The sequence below is a fragment of the Anabrus simplex genome, chromosome 4 (genome assembly GCF_040414725.1).
Source record: "Anabrus simplex isolate iqAnaSimp1 chromosome 4, ASM4041472v1, whole genome shotgun sequence".
Lineage (NCBI taxonomy): Eukaryota > Metazoa > Arthropoda > Insecta > Orthoptera > Tettigoniidae > Anabrus > Anabrus simplex.
Window position 1 is genome coordinate 345,664,779 of NC_090268.1, and position 19,921 is coordinate 345,684,699.

Consider the following 19,921-nt stretch of genomic DNA (forward strand, 5'->3'; position numbering starts at 1 on the left):
TATTTTTAAAATGTCCTGGACGAAATTGACCTCGCGATGTTGGATCATTGTCTGTGTATGCCTCAGCTGTCTACGCCTTCTGGTACAGGTACGAAAGTGTCTTGCTATGCATCGTACTACTGATCCTGAACTGACTCATCTAATTGCAAGCGACATGTGTATTTCTTAAATTACCCGATTAATAAGAGCTAATGTGAATTTAAATTCCTTCCATTTCGTCATTCCGTTGCCCAGAATAATTGAATGACGTTACCTATACAGCCAAATTGTTTTCATGGGCCTGTGAACCATGTTCGATGGACTCCCGCATGCGCAGACATGCCTGCGAGGAACTTACACGATACCATGCAGCGACTGTACATATACTGTCGCGGATTATCAGAGTCCTTAAAGTTACTACACGGAGAGGAAGCGTGTTTAATATCCACTAAATGCGTGAAACTACTATTTACAGTTAATTACAAGTTCGCTTAAGTTTGAGTTTTCCACTCGACACAGTTTTCTTTATATACTAACACACACACACACACACACACACACACACACACACACACACACACACACACTGCATGTGGGGCGTCGAACCCCTGTTCTCCTACTCGGCTTCTCACAGCGCAGCCTCGTTCCATAGCAGTTGTTTTCACAACTAAGAAGCCTAGTTGAACTCCCGGTAGCCGTCTGACGGACTCATTCCCGATGAAGAACTCGTATTCACTCACGAACGACTGGCGCACTCAAGACCGACTCAGCTCTCGTCGGCTACTCTCTTCATTTATTATATAAGCCCGGCTCCATGGCTAAATGGTTAGCGTGCTGGCCTTTGGTCACAGGGGCTCCGGGTTCGATTCCTGGCAGGGTCGGGAATTTTAACCATCATTGGTTAATTTCGCTGGCACGGGGGTTGGGTGTATGTGTCGTCTTCATCATCATTTCATCCTCATTACGACGCGCAGGTCGCCTAAGGGTGTCAAATCAAAAGACCTGCACCTGGCGAGCCGAACATGTCCTCGGACACTCCCGGCACTAAAAGCCATACGCCATTTCATTTTTTATTATATAAGCCTGCAGAATATTCTCAGAGTTTCCACTACCAGATCGTTCTAGGCGCCTTGTCCATTGTTCATCAGCTTCCATTTTCTTTTAGGAGCTTCCTTATCGCGAGCCTCAACAGTTCGCCGCTGCGTCGGTATTATCACTTCTCACCAGCATTGAAGTTTTCAGCCGACCCTCTGCACTCTCGACCTTCATTATCATAATTCATACTGATTTGATTTGTTTATTTATCATAAACATTTATTAATTCTCCAATGAATATAATACATTCAAATAATAACAATATTAACAGCACTTACTACTACTAATTATAACTAAACAATATATAATATAGCCTATACATATTTTATAAAACATATAACGAAGAAATGAAAACAGGAAAGTGTTTATACATTTGAGCTTGATGTGAATTTCAAACTTGAATTTCCTTCATAATGTAGCAATGGCTGACCCATAAATAACTTTTAAAAATTCTGATCAAAGTAGCCTATAGACAAAAGTCATATAGCATGTGCTATCATTAATGAAAAAGTTTCTGTATCCCATTATTACTCTGGAAGATCTGAGGTAGTCCAGAAAATTAAGTGTACAAAAGAAATATTGCCATTTAATGTAAATATTTAAGATGGTAAATATCTAAAATGATAATGAATACCTTGGTCAAACTGTGCTGCTACATGTCTATTGATTCTTGTGTTACAGAGCGCGCTGGCTTGGGTCCGGCGAAAGAGACGAGACTGCCTCGCCTCGGGTAAGTGCACCTCATTAGCCTGCTTCCTGGAATGCAGCGCTTGACAAATATTTACCTTGCATGCCTTTCATAATATCCCCCTTCCTCCCCACTTCAAAGGAGATGAAAATATCTGCCGTGTAAAGCGTCCAGCATCTGGGATGGATGGGAAAATTGAAATTTCATATCTCCTGCTGGCTGATGATCGTGCGAGATAGTCGTGTCCATCAGCACCCGTTCCTCCATTTTCTCCTCCCCCTCCCCGCTACCTCTTTCTGTGTCTGCTTGATACATTCTAGATCGTAAGTTACTTATTTCTGAAGCTTAATTAATTTCCATTCGTGAAAATAGTATGACGTGAAATAAATTTCATTGAACGGAAGACACGAGTTCTGATAAAGGAAAAGAAGCAGGAACTATTCTTAATCTTCCGTTGGTCAAAGGGTGAACGTGGCACTCATTTTATATTTGTATTCTGTGTAAAAATAGTGTCAAATTGATTCTTGGTTAGGCTGATCATACGTACCGTTATGAGTGGGATATTACCGTTTTTTGGACATTTCCCAGCTGTCCCGACGTTTTAATAAAGATGTTCTATTGTCCCCTTTTAATAACTATAAATTTATACTTTTATGTTGGTCGATCAAAAATGTATTGTTCATAACCCATAATAATATACTAATATAATGATTGTCAGTAAATCTCTTGCATTGTTTGATATAAGTAGCCTGTAAATATCTTGAGTGATTTATTCATGAGAAGGGAAATATATGTTGGCAACATTGCGCGTCTCAGACGCTCTGCGGTGAGTAGCGTTACTGCATTAGTCTTCGTTGACTGATGGCTTCTTGCTGGCAGTTTACATTTCTTATTTTTAAAGCAATTTTAAGCCTATACCATTCCTTCTCTCCAATGTCAAGGCGTAAGTGCAGTTTTAATTGTAATCTCTAGAAATAATTTAAGTTTATTAAACTGGTAAAGCAGTGTAGTGGTGGAACAAAAGTGGTATGCGACCATTGCAACGTCCGTTTTTCCATTGCTCGTGGGGGCAGAAGCGATATGAATGAACATCTACGTAGCCAGAAACGTAAGGATGCTGAGAAGACTCTGGCTTCAGCTAGAAACTCCATCTCGTTTATGGTGAAGCGTTATAATCTTTGCAACAAGTGAAGCTCCTTTTTGCGTATCATACTTTCAGACACGACCGAAGTGTTCGTATATACTGGCTGTCCACAATAGTAAATAAACCGTATGGACCCAAATTTTCTTTTATGCGGACAAAATCTGAAGCAATTATTACTGAATTCTGGCTATGGTTCGGAATAATTCTGCTTAATACAAGATACCTGTAACGTTCTACAACGTCGGAAGTCCTTGATAAGTTCCTGTTCTAGAATTCTCATGAAACAAGTTTTTCATATAGCGTTTTGCCTAAGGATATCTAGAAACACCTAGAATTATATACCGATGTCCTTGGTACATCAAGATTCCAAAGTTCATTAAAGTAAAAACACGCGCACACAACTGAAAATTTCCTGTGCAACTTGAAACTCACGAAACATTATTTACAAATGATAAGCATGGTGTAACCTCTATCCGCAGTTCTCGAGTTAAAATACCAGGTGGCTCCCGGACGCCGTACTTTCTACTTATAAATGTCCCGCATGCATAAGTGATGTGTGGGGTATCTACCACCTACTTTTAACAGGGGAACGACTGCCAGCGGGCAGGTTACGTCAGAATATGAAGAGATAAGAAACAGAGTCACACTCGCAGCATGTTACTCAGCGTTCCCGGTCGAATGCACCCCTTGCGTTAGTAAACATCGTTTTCGACCGCATACTTCTAGGCTGGTGTATGGTACAGCCGCACTATATTTGCTGTCTGCTTATCGACAATGGCTAGTGTGTTCAGCAGCGATGAATACACATACATTACTTTTAACTGGACTGCCAGGTCGGAATGCAACCGAAGCTCCAAACAGACATATGCCGTCTACACAAGTATTTCACCGAACAGTACCGTGTTTGTTTCATACAAGCAACTCTTTTATCGCGTGGAATGTCTACACGTGTATAAATTAACACGTTATTAAATTTCCTTTTCTGCAACTTTGGCGTGTTACCAAACAGTTGCGGCGATTAGGGGGTGGGGCGAGAAGGGAACGTCGCCCCCGCCCCTCACCACTTTGTGGAGTAAACATTACATATTCACTTTAGCCACCTGGAACTAGGAATTAAAGAAAATAAAGGAAAGAATTAGCAGATAAGACACAAAGGCTTGTACAGATAACGTTTCTTTTAAAACTAATTGGCTGTGAGCTTGCATCCGGGAGATCGTGGGTTCGAATCCCACTGTGGGCAGCCCTGAAGATGGTTTCCCATTTTCACACCACGCAAATGCTGGTGCTGTACCTTAATTAAGGCCACGGCCGCTTCCTTCCAACTCCTAGGCCTTTCCTATACCATCGTCGCCATAAGTCCTATCTGTGTCGGTGCGACGTAAAGCAATTAGCAAAAAAAAAAATATAATTCCTAGTTCCAGGTGGCTAAAGTGAATATGTAATGTTTACTCCACAAAGTGGTGAGGGGCGGGGGCGACGTTCCCTTCTCGCCCCACCCCCTAATCGCCGCAACTGTTTGGTAACACGCCAAAGTTGCAGAAAAGGAAATTTAATAACGTGTTAATTTATACACGTGTAGACATTCCACGCGATAAAAGAGTTGCTTGTATGAAACAAACACGGTACTGTTCGGTGAAATACTTGTGTAGACGGCATATGTCTGTTTGGAGCTTCGGTTGCATTCCGACCTGGCAGTCCAGTTAAAAGTAATGTATGTGTATTCATCGCTGCTGAACACACTAGCCATTGTCGATAAGCAGACAGTAAATATAGTGCGGCTGTACCATACACCAGCCTAGAAGTATGCGGTCGAAAACGATGTTTACTAATGCAAGGGGTGCATTCGACCGGGAACGCTGAGTAACATGCTGCGAGTGTGACTCTGTTTCTTATCTCTTCATATTCTGACGTAACCTGCCCGCTGGCAGTCGTTCCCCTGTTAAAAGTAGGTGGTAGACACCCCACACATCACTTATGCATGCGGGACATTTATAAGTAGAAAGTACGGCGTCCGGGAGCCACCTGGTATATACAACTAGAAGTTTCTTGAACAACTTAGAACACATGAACGATTGTTTACACGTGTTAAACGTAGTCTAACCTATAATACACGAGCTAAATACAGATAATCAAACCTAAATCCATAACCTAGCCTGTACCATATGAAAAATAGTTTTCAGTTATACATACGCGTAACCTAACTGGCGTCAGCGTGTAGGTCTATTGAGGAGGATAATATTTCGCCTACAGAAATAGTCATGCACATAGAAAATCTTATTGACAGTAAAACTACTGATGTAAAGAAAAACGTTGAAAATAATGGTAGATTCAGGAGAAACGAATGAAGTCGCATTCTTAGAGATACCGTTAGTTGAACATTTCTATGAAACTAGCAAGGAATATATTAATAAGTCAAGGGGAAGTTTACGAAACCTTGAGAAGTGGATGCTATTCAAAAAGACACCTGAGTGGAAGGAATTAGAGCACAGCCTGAAAAAAAACTCGCCACACACACACACACACACACACACACCAAAAGAGAAGAAACTCGTGTATTTGATCAGTGGGTCCTTATAAAACCTATGATTGTGAGCCAGTTCAATTTTTGAAATTTTTATTGTGCACTAATGACGTTCGGCATGGGAAGACCATCCGGCCAGCATTTACACAGTGAGAGAGCATACATTTCGTGGTTAAAAAAGAAATCAAAACTTGTAACTTAATACTGCAGTCTGATACGTATTGTGAAATTACAGCTCATAATTGTGGAGTTTGGTTTCTTAAGATGATGACCAATTGGATTACAGGAGTGAACAATGTAATTATTAAATTAATGTAGTAATGGTCCACCTTTCAATACTATAATATGTAATATTCTAAATTACATTAATTAGGGACTAGTTTCGGCCTGGGCTGGCCATCTTCAGCCTTAATGTAAAACACCTAATAACTAAACAAATGTACATGCACACAATTGACATAAAAACAAATGAAAACAAATATATACAAAGTGACATTAAAAACTGGGATGGAATATGAATAAATTTGAAAATGAACTAGGTTCTAACATCTTGAATATGTTCATCATTGAGAATAATTTCAAGTATTAAGTATTAATTTATATACACAGAACTGTTAGTTCTAATACTGCTGATCATTTCAATAGGAACTGGTAAATGTTGATCCTGTAGTTTGTCATCAAATCTACAGTATATGTGTGGTGTTAGCTATATGTAATCCATTGGACACTGCTGTAAATAACCACTAGCTGACAGGGAACTGTTAGATGTTGTTTCATCTTCAATCAAAATAATAAATGAGATGCTCTCATGGTGCTTGTTAAATCTTGCTGAAATGTTGTTGGACATTGTCAGGACAGCACATGAAGATGTGGTTAACACAGATATATTGTGTCTGGTATAAAAATTTTGCGATTCATTGCGGTGCCCATGAAGTTAACCTGATAAATTAGATAAAATTAAATTAATGAATTGAATGAGAGAATGTGTTAGTTAGATGGCATAGGTTATATGAGACTTACCTCTCAATGCAGCATGAGGTGTGTGGTCCATTGTTGAGTGTGCTTCAGACTAACTGTTGTGAAATTCAAATGAAAAGGAAGGAGAGGGAAGGGGAAGGTCAGAAGGAGAGGGGGTTGGGGAAGAGGGTGGGGGAGGGGGCGTTAAGGTGGGGCTGAAGGATGTGGGAAAAAGGATGGTTGTTGAGGAAATGTGCTGTGAATATTATGAAAAACTGAATTATGTCTTGTTGGTTTGACATTGCTGAAAATGGGAATTAGAAGGTCAAAAAGGATATTTGGTTTTTCTGAAATTTCATTAAGATTATGATTTGGGTTGAAATATTGATCTAAATGTATGAAGCAGCTTTCGGTAATGTTAAGGAGGGGTCCTTTACTGATGATTTTGAGAATTTCCATATCTTGTTTTATGTCTGTGAATTTGTGCTTATAGTCATGCATATGCTGTCCTACAGCTGAAAATTTATTGTATTTCAGGGCATTGACGTGTTCTGAGTACCTTATCTTAAAATTTCTCCCGGTCTGTCCGACGTAAGAAGAATTACAGCTGTTGCAAGTGATCCTGTATACTCCTGATTTTGAATAACTATTGAACTTGTTTATGGATGTGGCATTATGTAAGATTTGTGCATTCCTATTCTTTGTTTTGAAAGCTACTTTTACATCGTGCTTTTTAAAGATGTTGGTGACTTGGTAGATTTGTTCGGTGAAGGTAAAGATAGAAAGAGAGGAGTTGTTTTTCTTATCTTTTTTCAAGGTGGTAGAAGGGCGGTATTTATATTTATTGATTATTTTTTCTGTAAAGAACCTGCTGTATCCATTGGATTTAGCTATATGACGAATAGTGTTCAACTCATTTTTGAGGTCTCTTTTAGACATTGGAACATTGAAGGCTCGTTATACCATGCTGTTGTATGCTGCTCGTTTGTGAATTTGGGGGTGTGAAGAATCTTGACGGATTGTGGTGACTGTTTGGGTGGGTTTTCTGAAAATCTTGACCTTCCCCCCCCCTCTCCTTCCTTTTCATTTGAATTTCACAACAGTTAGTCTGAAGCACACTCAACAATGGACCACACACCTCATGCTGTATTGAGAGGTAAGTCTCATATAACCTATGCCATCTAACTAACACATTCTCTCATTCAATTCATTAATTTAATTTTATTTAATTTATCAGGTTAACTTCATAGGCACCGCAATGAATCGCAAAAATTTTATACCAGACACAATGTATCTGTGTTAATCACATCTTCATGTGCTGTCCTGACAATGTCCAACAACATTTCAGCAAGATTTAACAAGCACCATGAGAGCATCTCATTTATTATTTTGATTGAAGATGAAACAACATCTAACAGTTCCCTGTCAGCTAGTGGTTATTTACATCAGTGTCCAATGGATTACATATAGCTAACACCACACATATACTGTAGATTTGATGACAAACTACAGGATCAACATTTACCAGTTCCTATTGAAATGATCAGCAGTATTAGAACTAACAGTTCTGTGTATATAAATTAATACTTAATACTTGAAATTATTCTCAATGATGAACATACTCAAGATGTTAGAACCTAGTTCATTTTCAAATTTATTCATATTCCATCCCAGTTTTTAATGTCACTTTGTATATATTTGTTTTCATTTGTTTTTATGTCAATTGTGTGCATGTACATTTGTTTAGTTATTAGGTGTTTTACATTAAGGCTGAAGATGGCCAGCCCAGGCCGAAACTAGTCCCTAATTAATGTAATTTAGAATATTACATATTATAGTATTGAAAGGTGGACCATTACTACATTAATTTAATAATGAAATTGTACTTGCAATTCAATACGGATCAGAACCATGAAGTTTATAACGTATGATTACAGGAGTGAATTAAGATTGTGGAGTGGGGAAACATGGCCTTCAGTTACAGTCAGAACCGGTAACTGCGAACTGTGCCATAAAAAAAGGAAACTCGTGTCCTCATACCGAGATGGTGCAGCTCTTTTCAGGTACACCCCCAAAAGAGGTGAGGGGCATGTCCCATTTCAACCACATACCAGCCATCCTGCCATCGAACCCAAGCCCCCAAGGACGGCAGCTAATACCACTAACCGTTACGCTACGGGGACGAACAACTGTGCCGTTAAAATGGCAGTTGCCTGCTGTTCCGTCGTCACATTACATACACAAATAAACATTACCCTTGACGTTGTTTACAAAAGTACAGGCAGGTTTGCATTTCACTCCAAATTTGCTCAACGCTTTAACTCATTTCACCAGAAGTCTGGGAAGACCTAAAAAGGTAACGGACAAAAAATATCTTAATTGAAAACATCAATGAATCGAAAAATAAATCTTAACAATCTAATATCTAGGATGGATTGGGTAAGAGAAAAGAAGGCCTCTTTCCATTACAAAAAATAGTGTCTCTAACGGCTGGATGTTTACGTAAATATTTTACTTAGAACGAGGTTGACGCGCGGCTGCTGCTTCTGGATCTTTCTTTCCAACATCAGTCACAAATAAATAATAAGGCAAATTATTTGAGTAAACTACCCACGTTTTCCCTCGTGTCTTCTACACTCAGTCATTGTCGATATTAATAAGACATTACTGTGAAGCTGGACAGTCTAATTAGGAATTAGATGAATTAAGTATAGAGAGCCTCTTTCCATCACAATAAGTAAAGTGCTTTCTGTGTATAAGTGTTTATTATATTTTATTGAGAGCGAGTTACATATGAGAACAGGAAGACCACCGGTGCAACTCGGCATCTTTGGAACGGAGGAATATCTAGACCTTTCTACAGTCCTTCAGCCGTCGGTGCAACTCTGTACCAGCCGTTAAAATACGCGCTGAGCTTACCCTCGACCACTGACGTATGAAATAAGCCTCGAAAAACAGTTTAACTAGGCAGAAGGAGAATCGTATGATGTCCTGAGCGTTGAAGTGCTGGGGCATAAGTAAGCATTTCAGACAAATTCTGCGTCTAATAAGGTCCCTTACATCGTGCGTTTTTCTGTCTACGTTGTCGACTGAAAACTAAAAACATACACTTCTTTGACGCCGGCCTGACCACTTCTGTAGTTCATTATGATCTCATTTTATGGTTAGGCCAGCGTCAAAACGTGGTCCGGCTATCTTCACCGCGTATGGAGTAATTTCGTTCGGTAAGTGAAACTTTGGTCATTCACACAATTAATTCTGAAGATGCTAGTGGTGATGGTGGTGGTGGTGGTGGTGATTACTGTTTTAAGAGGAACAACTAGCCAACCATCCTCTATATAATACTAATCAGATAGAAAAAAGGGAAGTGATCGACACTTCGAAAAATGATGGTATCGGCCAAAGAAAGACAAGGGCCACGAAGGGCGTGAAAATGAAAGACTCCTTAGCCCTCGCAAACATGATAGCGTCGGGGTCGGAAAATAACAAGAGTTGACCAAGGAAGGTCGGGTAGGATAGATGACAGTGAGGAGCCTGGCACAAGTAAGTGGAAGCAATGCCAGGACTCGGGTAAGGACCCCCTGGTCGCCAATCCACGCTTCAAAGTTCAGAGCCCGGGGCGACCCTCTTAGTCGCCTTTTACGACAGGCAAGAGATACCGTGAGTGTTATTCTACTTCCCCCCTCACACAGGGGGTAATTCTGAAGAGGAGGCTGTACTACTTCTGCTCATGCAACGATGCAGAAAAAAGAGAAAAGCTCGGAGAATGTCGTTACATCCAATCGTAGAATACCGGCTACAGTTAGCACAGTCGATGGAACTCTGTACCAGCCGTTCAAATACGCGAACTTTGCAGTCATCCGGATAAACTTTTCCAGTTCTTCAGAATGTCTAAAATGTCTTTCATTGAGCTAATGCAGGAAATTGCACCAATTATTTCAAGGACAGGTACTTTCATGAGGAAGGCCATATCGACATGTTAACTGCCAACGGGAACTTGTTACGATGTCGCTGACATGTCGCCTGTGTGAAAAGGAATGCGCTACAGTCGACGGGATCGGCTACAACTGGCGACTGTGGTTTGCATGTGGTCGAGAAAGCGTTTGTCTGAAAGGGGGAAGTATTCTTCCCATTGCATTATATGGTAACTGCAAAGCGGCGACAACCGACCACATATGAACCACTTTTTTCGGTCGACAGCGACGACATACCGAGGTGTTTGGGAGATGTTATGGCTGAAGCGTGATTGATGCATGACAGTGATGACTGCGGTCTCCGAAGTGATCATTCAGTAAATAGCAACATGCCTTCATTGGAAGATATTCTAGAATTAGTACATTTAATTCACGTTATTAATGAACATTATGATATAATAATAATAATAATAATAATAATAATAATAATAATAATAATAATAATAATAATAATAATAATAATAATAATCGTATGGCCTCAGCTACCGTGTGCAAACATTTCAAGTTGACGCCATCTGGCTGTCTGCTCGTCAATTTTGACGTTCTGTTTTACTCTAGGCCCACTAGATGGCAGACCGAGTAAACCGAAACTCTCTCGGGCGTCTATGGCTGAGATTTAATTAATTTTGTCGGGTAAACACCAAATGTGTCACCAGAGATCTTTTACATGCCGACATCGTACGACATGGAGTGTCGAATGGACTTTTTCCGCCCTTCAAAAATCCGACTACCTCTGCCGGGTTTGAACCCGCTATCTTGGGATCCGGAGGTCGTCACTCTACCACTGATCCACAGAGGCAGCTAACATTATGATAAATGGGAAGGTAACTTACGTGAAATCTTTGCTTTCAGCAGGTGACGTATGCGTCCTCGAAAACACGAATATATTTCCGCAAGACTAGTGAAATTAATATGGAATTCTCCATCGACTTTCTTTTTTTAGACACACCCTTCCGTGGGCCTATGTCCTTAGATATTAGGCCCCTTTAAACAACAAACGTCATCATCACACCCTTCCTGTCAACCCACTTTACAGTCCAAACCACACCAAGAACTATCGTGTCCGTTTGGCCGTGGGAAAGGCTCTGATTCTCCCCATTCTTCGTTTCCTTTCGGATCGGGCTGTGTCGAAGAGCTGGGCAAGGAACGAGCTGAGTGAAGCGATTAAGAATAAAAGGTTGAGTTAGGGTTGAGCACAGTGAAGAAAGCCGTCCTTCAGCAGTCCTTTGGTCATGTAAGATGAGAGGAACGGAACACGAGTAGATTATCTTGGTAATTGATGACCACGAAAAGCAAAAGAAGGCGATAAATAGGACTTTGTGTTATGAATTCGACGTGCACCGGTAGAGACAGGAAATACTGTAGTGCGTAGTTGCAAATATAATACTTGAAGAGACACGCTTGCAACACTGAAAGCCGGACTGAGTGGCTCAGATGATAGAGCATTGACTTTCTGAGCCCAGTGTGATGAGTTCGATCCCCGCTCAGTCCGATAGTATTTGAGGTGCTCAAATACGGGATCTTCGTGTCAGTCGATATATCGGCACCTAAAAGAACTCGTGCGAGACAAAATTTTCGACACTTCGTTGTCTCCGTAAAATCTATACAAGTAGTTAGTGGGACGTAAAACCAATCTGTAATTTAACTAATTATTTATTATTATTATTATTATTATTATTATTATTATTATTATTGTCCGACTCATTGGCTGAATGGTCAGCGTTGAGACCTTCGGTTCAGAGGGTCCCGGGTTCGATTCCCGGCAGGGTCGAGGATTTTAATCGCTTTTGATTAATTCTGCTGGCTCGGAAACTGGGTGTATGTGGCCGTCCCAACACTCTCCTCATCATATATTCAGACAACACACTACACTACCAACCACCACAGAAACACGCAATAGTGATTACATCCCTCCATATAGGGTTGGCGTTAGGAAGGGCATCCGGGCGTAAAACAGGGCCGAATCCACATGTGCGACCCAGTCGCACCCGCGACCCCACAGGTGTGGGTAAAAGCGGTAACAAAAGAATTATTATTATTATTATTATTATTATTATTATTATTATTATTATTATTATTATTATTATTATTATTATTATTACAGTCGAAATCGGTTATAACGACTCCGAAGGGACCGTCAATCAACGGTCCTTATAACCGATAGTCGCACAAACCGGGTTTATTTTTTGTTGCTAAAAATGTAATATCTGTAAATTTTAGGCTGCACACTTACATGGTTAATTAATATAATATTAAGTTAAAACTACACAAAACGTAACTGACAGAAGTACTATATTTACAGTTCAGTATTTGTGGAGTGGGACTGAAATGAATTTAATTGGCTTTCACTTGAAGAACAAGTCCATTGTTCGGCACATCATTTGTTCTTTGCTGCTTAAATAATCTAAGTAAACATGATACTGTATAGACTTTTGGGCTTATGCCGTGTCAAGAAAATAAGGGGAAATTCTTTACGTTTCGCAGAGATTTGTGCTCTGCTTCATCAGAAGAAAATCACTGTCCACGAGAAAGGCTTCTTAAACAATGACTTTTTTGAAATTTAGACGATATAATAGAAGTGGAAATGGTACGTTCCTTCGCCATCAGATGGCTCTCCGGACGTGGCAGAGCGCTAGCGCTCGAAGCGGAAGCTTACCGAACCATCAGAATCAGTCTAAGAGTGTCACATAACAGGTGTACATAACATTTGACATGACCGGTGTATGAAATTGACACAAGCCTGGAATGAAACATCTGGCGATGAGGAACGTACGAATTTTGGAAAACACCCAGACGAAATAACAGTAATGAAGGGAAAGGGAAGGGATCTACCTACGTAAATCCTTAATGGCTGGCAACCAGGTATTACTTAATTGATAGCCAGTGTCCTGTTGAAATTGTTAGGATTTCTACGTATTTCCACAGCTTCTCGTATAATCCTGGTCATTTAGTCTCTATTGTGGGTAAGAGCTCGAGCATATTGGAAAGCATCAATGACAAAATCTAAGTAAAGATTCTTCAGTATCTTTGTGCTCAGATCTGGTCTGCTTGAGTTTTCTTTTTTTCTTTTTTTTAACATTAGACTGTATTTTCTCTACGTTCTTCCAAGTTGTAGACATCGTTCAGTGTGCTGTATCCAATCCCCTCGCGATGTTGACGTGTATTTCCCCATTTTCTAATTGCTAAATTTTGTGTGACTTCTCTCTAATATTAAACACTTTCCTGTCTTTTGCGACATCTTCACAGTGATGCTTGCCGTGACCATTTAACAGGCAGGCTGATTCCAAGTCTGCAGTAATAAGCGTTACCTTGTTTTCAGCAATCACGGGGCGAGTTGGCCGTGCGGTTAGGGGCGCGCAGCTGAGAGCTTGCATCCGGGATATAGTGGGTTCGAACCCCACTGTTGGCAGCCCTGAAGATGGTTTTCCGCGGTTTCCCATTTTCACGCCAGGCAAATGCTGGGGCTGTACCTTAATTAAGGCCACGGCCGCTTCCTTCCCATTCCTAGGCCTTTTCTATCCCATGGTCGCCATGGCTGTGTCGGTGCAACGTAAAGCAAATAGAAAAAAAATCATCAATCCCTAAATACGTAAAATAAATCATTGGACGTTATAGCCAATACATTTCTCCGAAAATGTAATAAAGTTACGTCGTTTTATACGATATGTCATAATAAGCGCCGTCGTACTAACCGACTTTTTAAATACAATGTTTATATAGGATTCTCATGCACCATTACATTTCGGCGTTATATCCAGTACGTCGTTAAAAGCGATGACGCTATAAATGGGTTTGAATGTATTATTATTATTATTATTATTATTATTATTAGTAGTAGTAGTAGTAGTAGTAGTAGTAGTAGTAGTAGTAGTAGTAGTAGTAATGCTACTCCGGTTTCTTGGCTGATTGGTTAACATCATTGCCAGCTGTTCAGAGGACCCCTGATATGATTTCCGACCCGGCCGGGGATTTTAACCACGTCTGGTTAATTCCTTCAGTTTCTCAGCGGCACCACTTTTTGGGGGCTGACAGTGCGGTGCTACTACGTTCTTACACGGCTGCAGCTGTATCCCTTATTGAAGTTTTTTTTTTTAAGTGCGGCGTACAGTTCAGCGTCAAGAGCTGCGCTGATCGAGGCGCTAAAGGCGTGCTGGGTTCATCTGGAAGCACGTGGGTTTGATATCCCGCCAGGACGATGAAAAATATAGAAACAAGATTTCCCTTTCGTGGGAATCACATGGTCTACACAAAACAATGAGTACCAGGTTAATTTTTTTGGGGGGAAAGGCGGCTGGGCAGTGAGCTAACCGTTCTACACCACTTAGTGCAGAGGTTAGGGATAGTGGAAGCCTTTACCTTCTACTCTCCCAAAGGGCCTTCATGACCTGTACAGAGATGGCTTTGCTTTGTTAGTATCAAAGATAATCAGAGTGTCCGAACTTTACCTTGGAAAGCAATTTTTACATGTCAATAAATTCTCTTAGCACTTATAAATGCCAAATGATTTTGCTGGGATACGAGACAAGTTCGTCACTTAAGGCGCTCACAGCGGACCTAAATGTTAAAAGAATACGGAAGTAAATAATAATAATAATAATAATAATAATAATAATAATAATAATGTTTGTCCAACCCCTGTCCCGTTTCTCTACGGCAGGGCCATCCAAACAGCGCTCCCCGAGCGCTAGCGCTCTGGCCGCGCTCCAAGCCAGTGCTCCGAGCGCTTTGAGGGAAGGTAGTTTCGGTAGTGGTGGGAGGAGCTTGGCTAGCTGAGCGAGCGGTCTGCCCGCCGGGCCGAAGAGAGCATCCGATTTTTTAGTGTGCCATAGAGATTTTATGTTTAAAAAAACACAATTTGTAACGGCATTACAGTGCCAACCACAGGGATTATTACGGTGATTTGACAGACGCCAGTCGCTAATCGAAGTTGGAAGAATTGAAAGAAAATTTCAAGCAGCACTGTTCTGTAGATATTATTGTTTTAATTTTTAAATGCTTATTTACAAACGGGAATGTATAAATGATTGAATTATCTGAAGAACACTAAAGTTGTGACTTGCCGTATTTTTGTCTGACAGGAGATTGAGGAGAGTGAGGTTGGTGGAGCCACTTTACGAACAAGCTACAAATGTTCGTCGCAAATTGCCAAAGATGGGAAACCCTTCGCGGAAGGGAATGTAATCAAGGAGTGCCTAATGGACGCGGCGGCATGTATTTGTCCTATGGAGCTAGTTGAGAAATTTCACAAAATCTCTCTTTCTCCTCACACTGTACCTCGCAGAATAGACAATATGGCCGTTGATATGGAACAACAATTAATGGAGAAGGCTGCAAATTTTGTATCCTTTTCCATCGCCCTCGATGAATCAACCTACATTGCGGACACAGCTCAGATCGTTATTTTCATTCGAGGGTGGATGACGATATTCGGCTCACCGAGGATTTCCTAGACTTGGTAGCTCTCAAAGACACCACTACCAGTTTCGATATTTTCAAAGCAGTAGAGTGTGTTTTTGAGTCAATGGGATTAAAATGGGAGCGGTTCACGAGTGTAACGACGGATGGAGCTCCTGCATTACGTAGTCTACGCACGGGGTTCCTCAGCTATGTAAAATTAAAAATGACTGAGAGCGGTACTACCCTAATGGCGGCGATCCAGTGCTTGATACACCAGCAGGCAATCTGTGCAAAAGTCGCCAAACTTAAAGACGTAATCGGAACAGTTGTGCGAGTGGTAAATTTTATTCGATCCCATGGACTCACGCGCCGTTAATTCAAAGAGTACCGGGCGAGTTGGCCGTGCACTTAGGGGCGCACAGCTGTGAGCTGGCATTCGGGAGATAGTGGGTTCGAAGCCCACTGTTGGCAGCCCTGAAGATGGTTTTCCGTGGTTTCCCATTTTCACCCCGGGCAAATGCTGGGGCTGAACCTTAATTAGTACCTTAAAGGCCACGGCCGCTTCCTTCCCATTCCTGGGCCTTTCTTGTCCCATCGTCGCCATAAGACCTACCTGTGTCGGTTTGACGTAAAGCAAATAGCAACAAAAAAAAAGTCAAAGAGTTCGCGGATGACATCGAAGTGGAGTATCCGGATATCCCGTACCATGCAGAAGTAAGATGGCTGAGCAAGGCGAAGGTGCTTCATCGAGTTTTTTGCTTGCGGAATGCAACAGATTCCTTTTATGACATAAAAGGGCGTCCCAAAATTATTTTGCGTAATCCTAAGTGGGTGGCGGACTGAGCCTTTTTAAGTGACATTACTGTCCATCTGAATACCTTGAACACTTCGCTTATCTAGCTCGATAGTTGCAGTCGCTTAAGTGCAACCAGTATCCAGTATTCGGGAGATAGTAGGTTCGAACCCCTCTGTCGGCAGCCCTGAAGATTGTTTTCCGTGGTTTCCCATTTTCACACAAATGTTGGGGCTGTACCTTAATTAAGGCCACGGCCGCTTCCTTCCCAGTCCTAGCCCTTTCCTGCCCCATCGTTGCCATAAAGACATATCTGTGTCGGTGCGACGTAAAGCCAATAGCAGAAAGAAAAAAAATCGCTTCAGGGCGAAAAGCACAATATGTGCTATTTGGTGGAAGAAATTCAAGAGTTCAAATGAAAATTGATTTTGTGGGAAAACCAGTTACGTGCAAGGAACACAGGACATTTTCCATTGGTTGAAGCAGTGAAATAAGGTGTCGACATTGATGAGTACTTGCAGGCAATTCGCCAATTACAAGAAGAGTTTGAAAAGAGATTTTCTGAATTATCAGAACCCCAAGCGGTGTTAGATGTAATTGTTCGAACATTTTCTCTTAGTGCAGACAGTGCTCCACAGCTATTTCAATTAGAGTAGCTTGAACTGCAGTGCAATGTTCGTCTTAAAGACCGCTTTCTAATGTCACGAAGTTTGGAAGAATTTTATAGTGGCTTTCCGCAAGAAGAATACCCCTTTTATATAAACATGCATATAAAGTTCTGTCAATGTTCGGCTCAACGTACATTTGTGAGCGTTTATTTTCGGTTCTTAAGCTTACCAAAAGTAAACACCGTGCAACGATGAGCGATAGAAACTCGCGTAATTGTTTAAGAATATTGGTATAATATTGGTAAAATTTTGTTGAATTTTCCTCTCAGGTATGTTCAAATTTCAGTTTTGAATAAATCGCATTATTGTATTCTTTACTTAACACTTGATTTCGTTTCCTGCATATTTCATACATCGGAGTACCTTTCGATTTGTATATGCGGTATATTTGTTATGGCAAAACAGCCCTATCAATATGATGTCAACAAACCCACAAAAGCCGTCGGACGAACGACTGTACGTACGTATCTAGTTAGCGCGGTCCGAACATCGTCTGTCTCAGATCTCCTCGCTGCCACACTGTAGTGGTGGTAGGGGAAGGAGCGCTAGTCTGACTGCCCAGTGCTCCCCGAGCGCGGGCGCGCTCTCGGAGCGCAATAGCTGGATGGCCCTGCTCTACGGGGTCTGGTATGAGGTAGATTAATCCCTTCCTGACGTCAACCTCATCAGAGGAATTAATGAGATGAAATGAATGACGTGATATATGATAGTACGGAGAGGGTGAAACCCGGTGCCGGCACATAGCCTACTCCTGTCGAATAGCACCAAGGGGTCTGCTCACCATCAACAGCGTCATATGCCCTCACTCCATATGAGCACTGCGGAGAGGTTTGGAATTTAATCCAGGCTTTTGGCACGCAATCTAGTGATTAGAAATTGTATACCACCACCTCCCCTACCCTGCCGGCCAACATTCTGCTGGTGAAATATTTTTCGACCAACGGGACTCGAAGCGGCTAACCTCGGTGTCAGACCGTTTAGACTTCAGCGCCTTAACGATCATGGACACCAGGCGGGCTAACAACAACAACAACAATAATAATAATAATAATAATAATAATAATAATAATAATTGTACCGGTTGGTACACCTATACGCCGCACATTTGAATGTTCCGCCTTAAAGTACATCTCTACTGGAGAATGAACTTTAAAAACCGAATCAACTCAACTGTTTCTCAGAAGATGTCACTGTGTGTATTTCGATTTGTTTTGTTTTTCATTGTTCAAGGAGTCTGGACATTCTCTTATAGATGTCTCTACCAAAAAGACTATGATCACGCACCCTAGGTGCGAAGTGAAGGAACTTTTATGAAGAAATTTTGTATTCGGAAGTTTTGGTCTTTACTAAATTTTGTTCTTTCATCTATGGGTTGGCAATATTAATCTTTCTTTCCGCCAGTTTTGAACTTAGCCAATCCCGAATTTCTTTAATTAATTTTGGACCAATCGTGTCCTTCTTCCTCAAATTTTGATCTGTAACTTTTAGACGACAATAAACGTCTGTGGGTGTGTCTTAATTATTCATGAAATGTCTCGAATCTTCCACGAGGGTATAAAAACTGCTGATTTTCTTGTCTCCCGGCCACTTCAACAACATCTAGCTTAGTGTATGGAAGTATAGCAGGGGGCGGGTAGCGCCTCTTTCTTCGGGCAGCAGCTCTTCAACAAGGTAATGGCCGTTTAACGTATTTCTTTTTTTCCTTGCCAGCTCAGCAGTTTAAACCGCGGGGCAGGTCCGAAACCTTCAATATGTAACCTTTAACTTAAAACATGTAAATCTTTTTCCATCTTTGTAAAACTTCATTTATCTTTAAATGTAAATCGGGGATAGAGAGTGCTTTACCCTCTCGAGTTCCCCTTCATTTTGATTTGAGGTGACTACGTTTGCATAACCGTTTTTCTTCTCCTTCCTTATGTATTAAAATTTTCTTATACGAGTCACCTCCCTAGTGTGGGAATAGCCCCTGTGGAATCGGCCTAGCGCCACTTAGGTTTTAACAAGCTTTCATGTAGGAGTGCAACTACTCGCCTCCGTTCAGCTTTGTATTTATGGCCATTAACTTAACCCGTTTTTGTTTTCCTTCCTGCGAAGGCCCTGTAGATTGGGTACGAGATACCCCTGCTCCATTATAAGTTGTGCCTTGATGGCAGTTAAGTGTAATAATCTGTTATTGCCTTTAATAGGCTTGGACGATTGAGAGCGGGTCAGCTCTTTCTGGTATTTTGAAAGGTGCCTCTAGGAGGCTTGACATTACGAGGTGGGAGCAAGTGCTCCATGTAATTAGGGTTTTCTGCCCTTTGGTAATTTGTGGTTGTGAGCTGAGAGGTCAAGGACTGTCAAATTGGGGCGCAAAGCCCAGGATTTGTAAAGACACCTTAACTTGTGTTTTCGCTTGTAAAATTATTATTGTACCTGAATATTCATTGTTATTTCACCTAGTGAAAAATTGTTAAATCTTGTTATCTGTTGAAAATATAACCTTTATTTAAATTTTAAATTCATCTTTGGGACTTTTAGTTAGACCCATTCCAGCCCGCACCTTCTTTCACCTCTGCAGATCCACCAAAACACGGTAACAATAATAATAATGTTTTTGCGTCTGGCTGACTACTATTTTACGGTTTTCGGTGATGGTGAGATACCAGAATTTTGTCCCACGTGAGTTGTTATACGTGCCGGTAAATCTACCGACACGGGTGGTG

General features: G+C 41.1%; 1 protein-coding gene across 1 annotated transcript in view; it reads left to right on the forward strand.

Annotated features, from left to right (window-relative positions):
- The window catches only part of LOC136872711 (neuronal calcium sensor 2), a 1,371,956-nt gene that overhangs the window by 444,737 nt on the left and 907,298 nt on the right, over positions 1-19,921 (forward strand). The window contains exon 3 of the mRNA XM_068227282.1: positions 1,756-1,804. The gene's annotated coding sequence lies outside the window, so the exon portion shown is untranslated. The remainder of the gene's footprint in view (positions 1-1,755; positions 1,805-19,921) is intronic.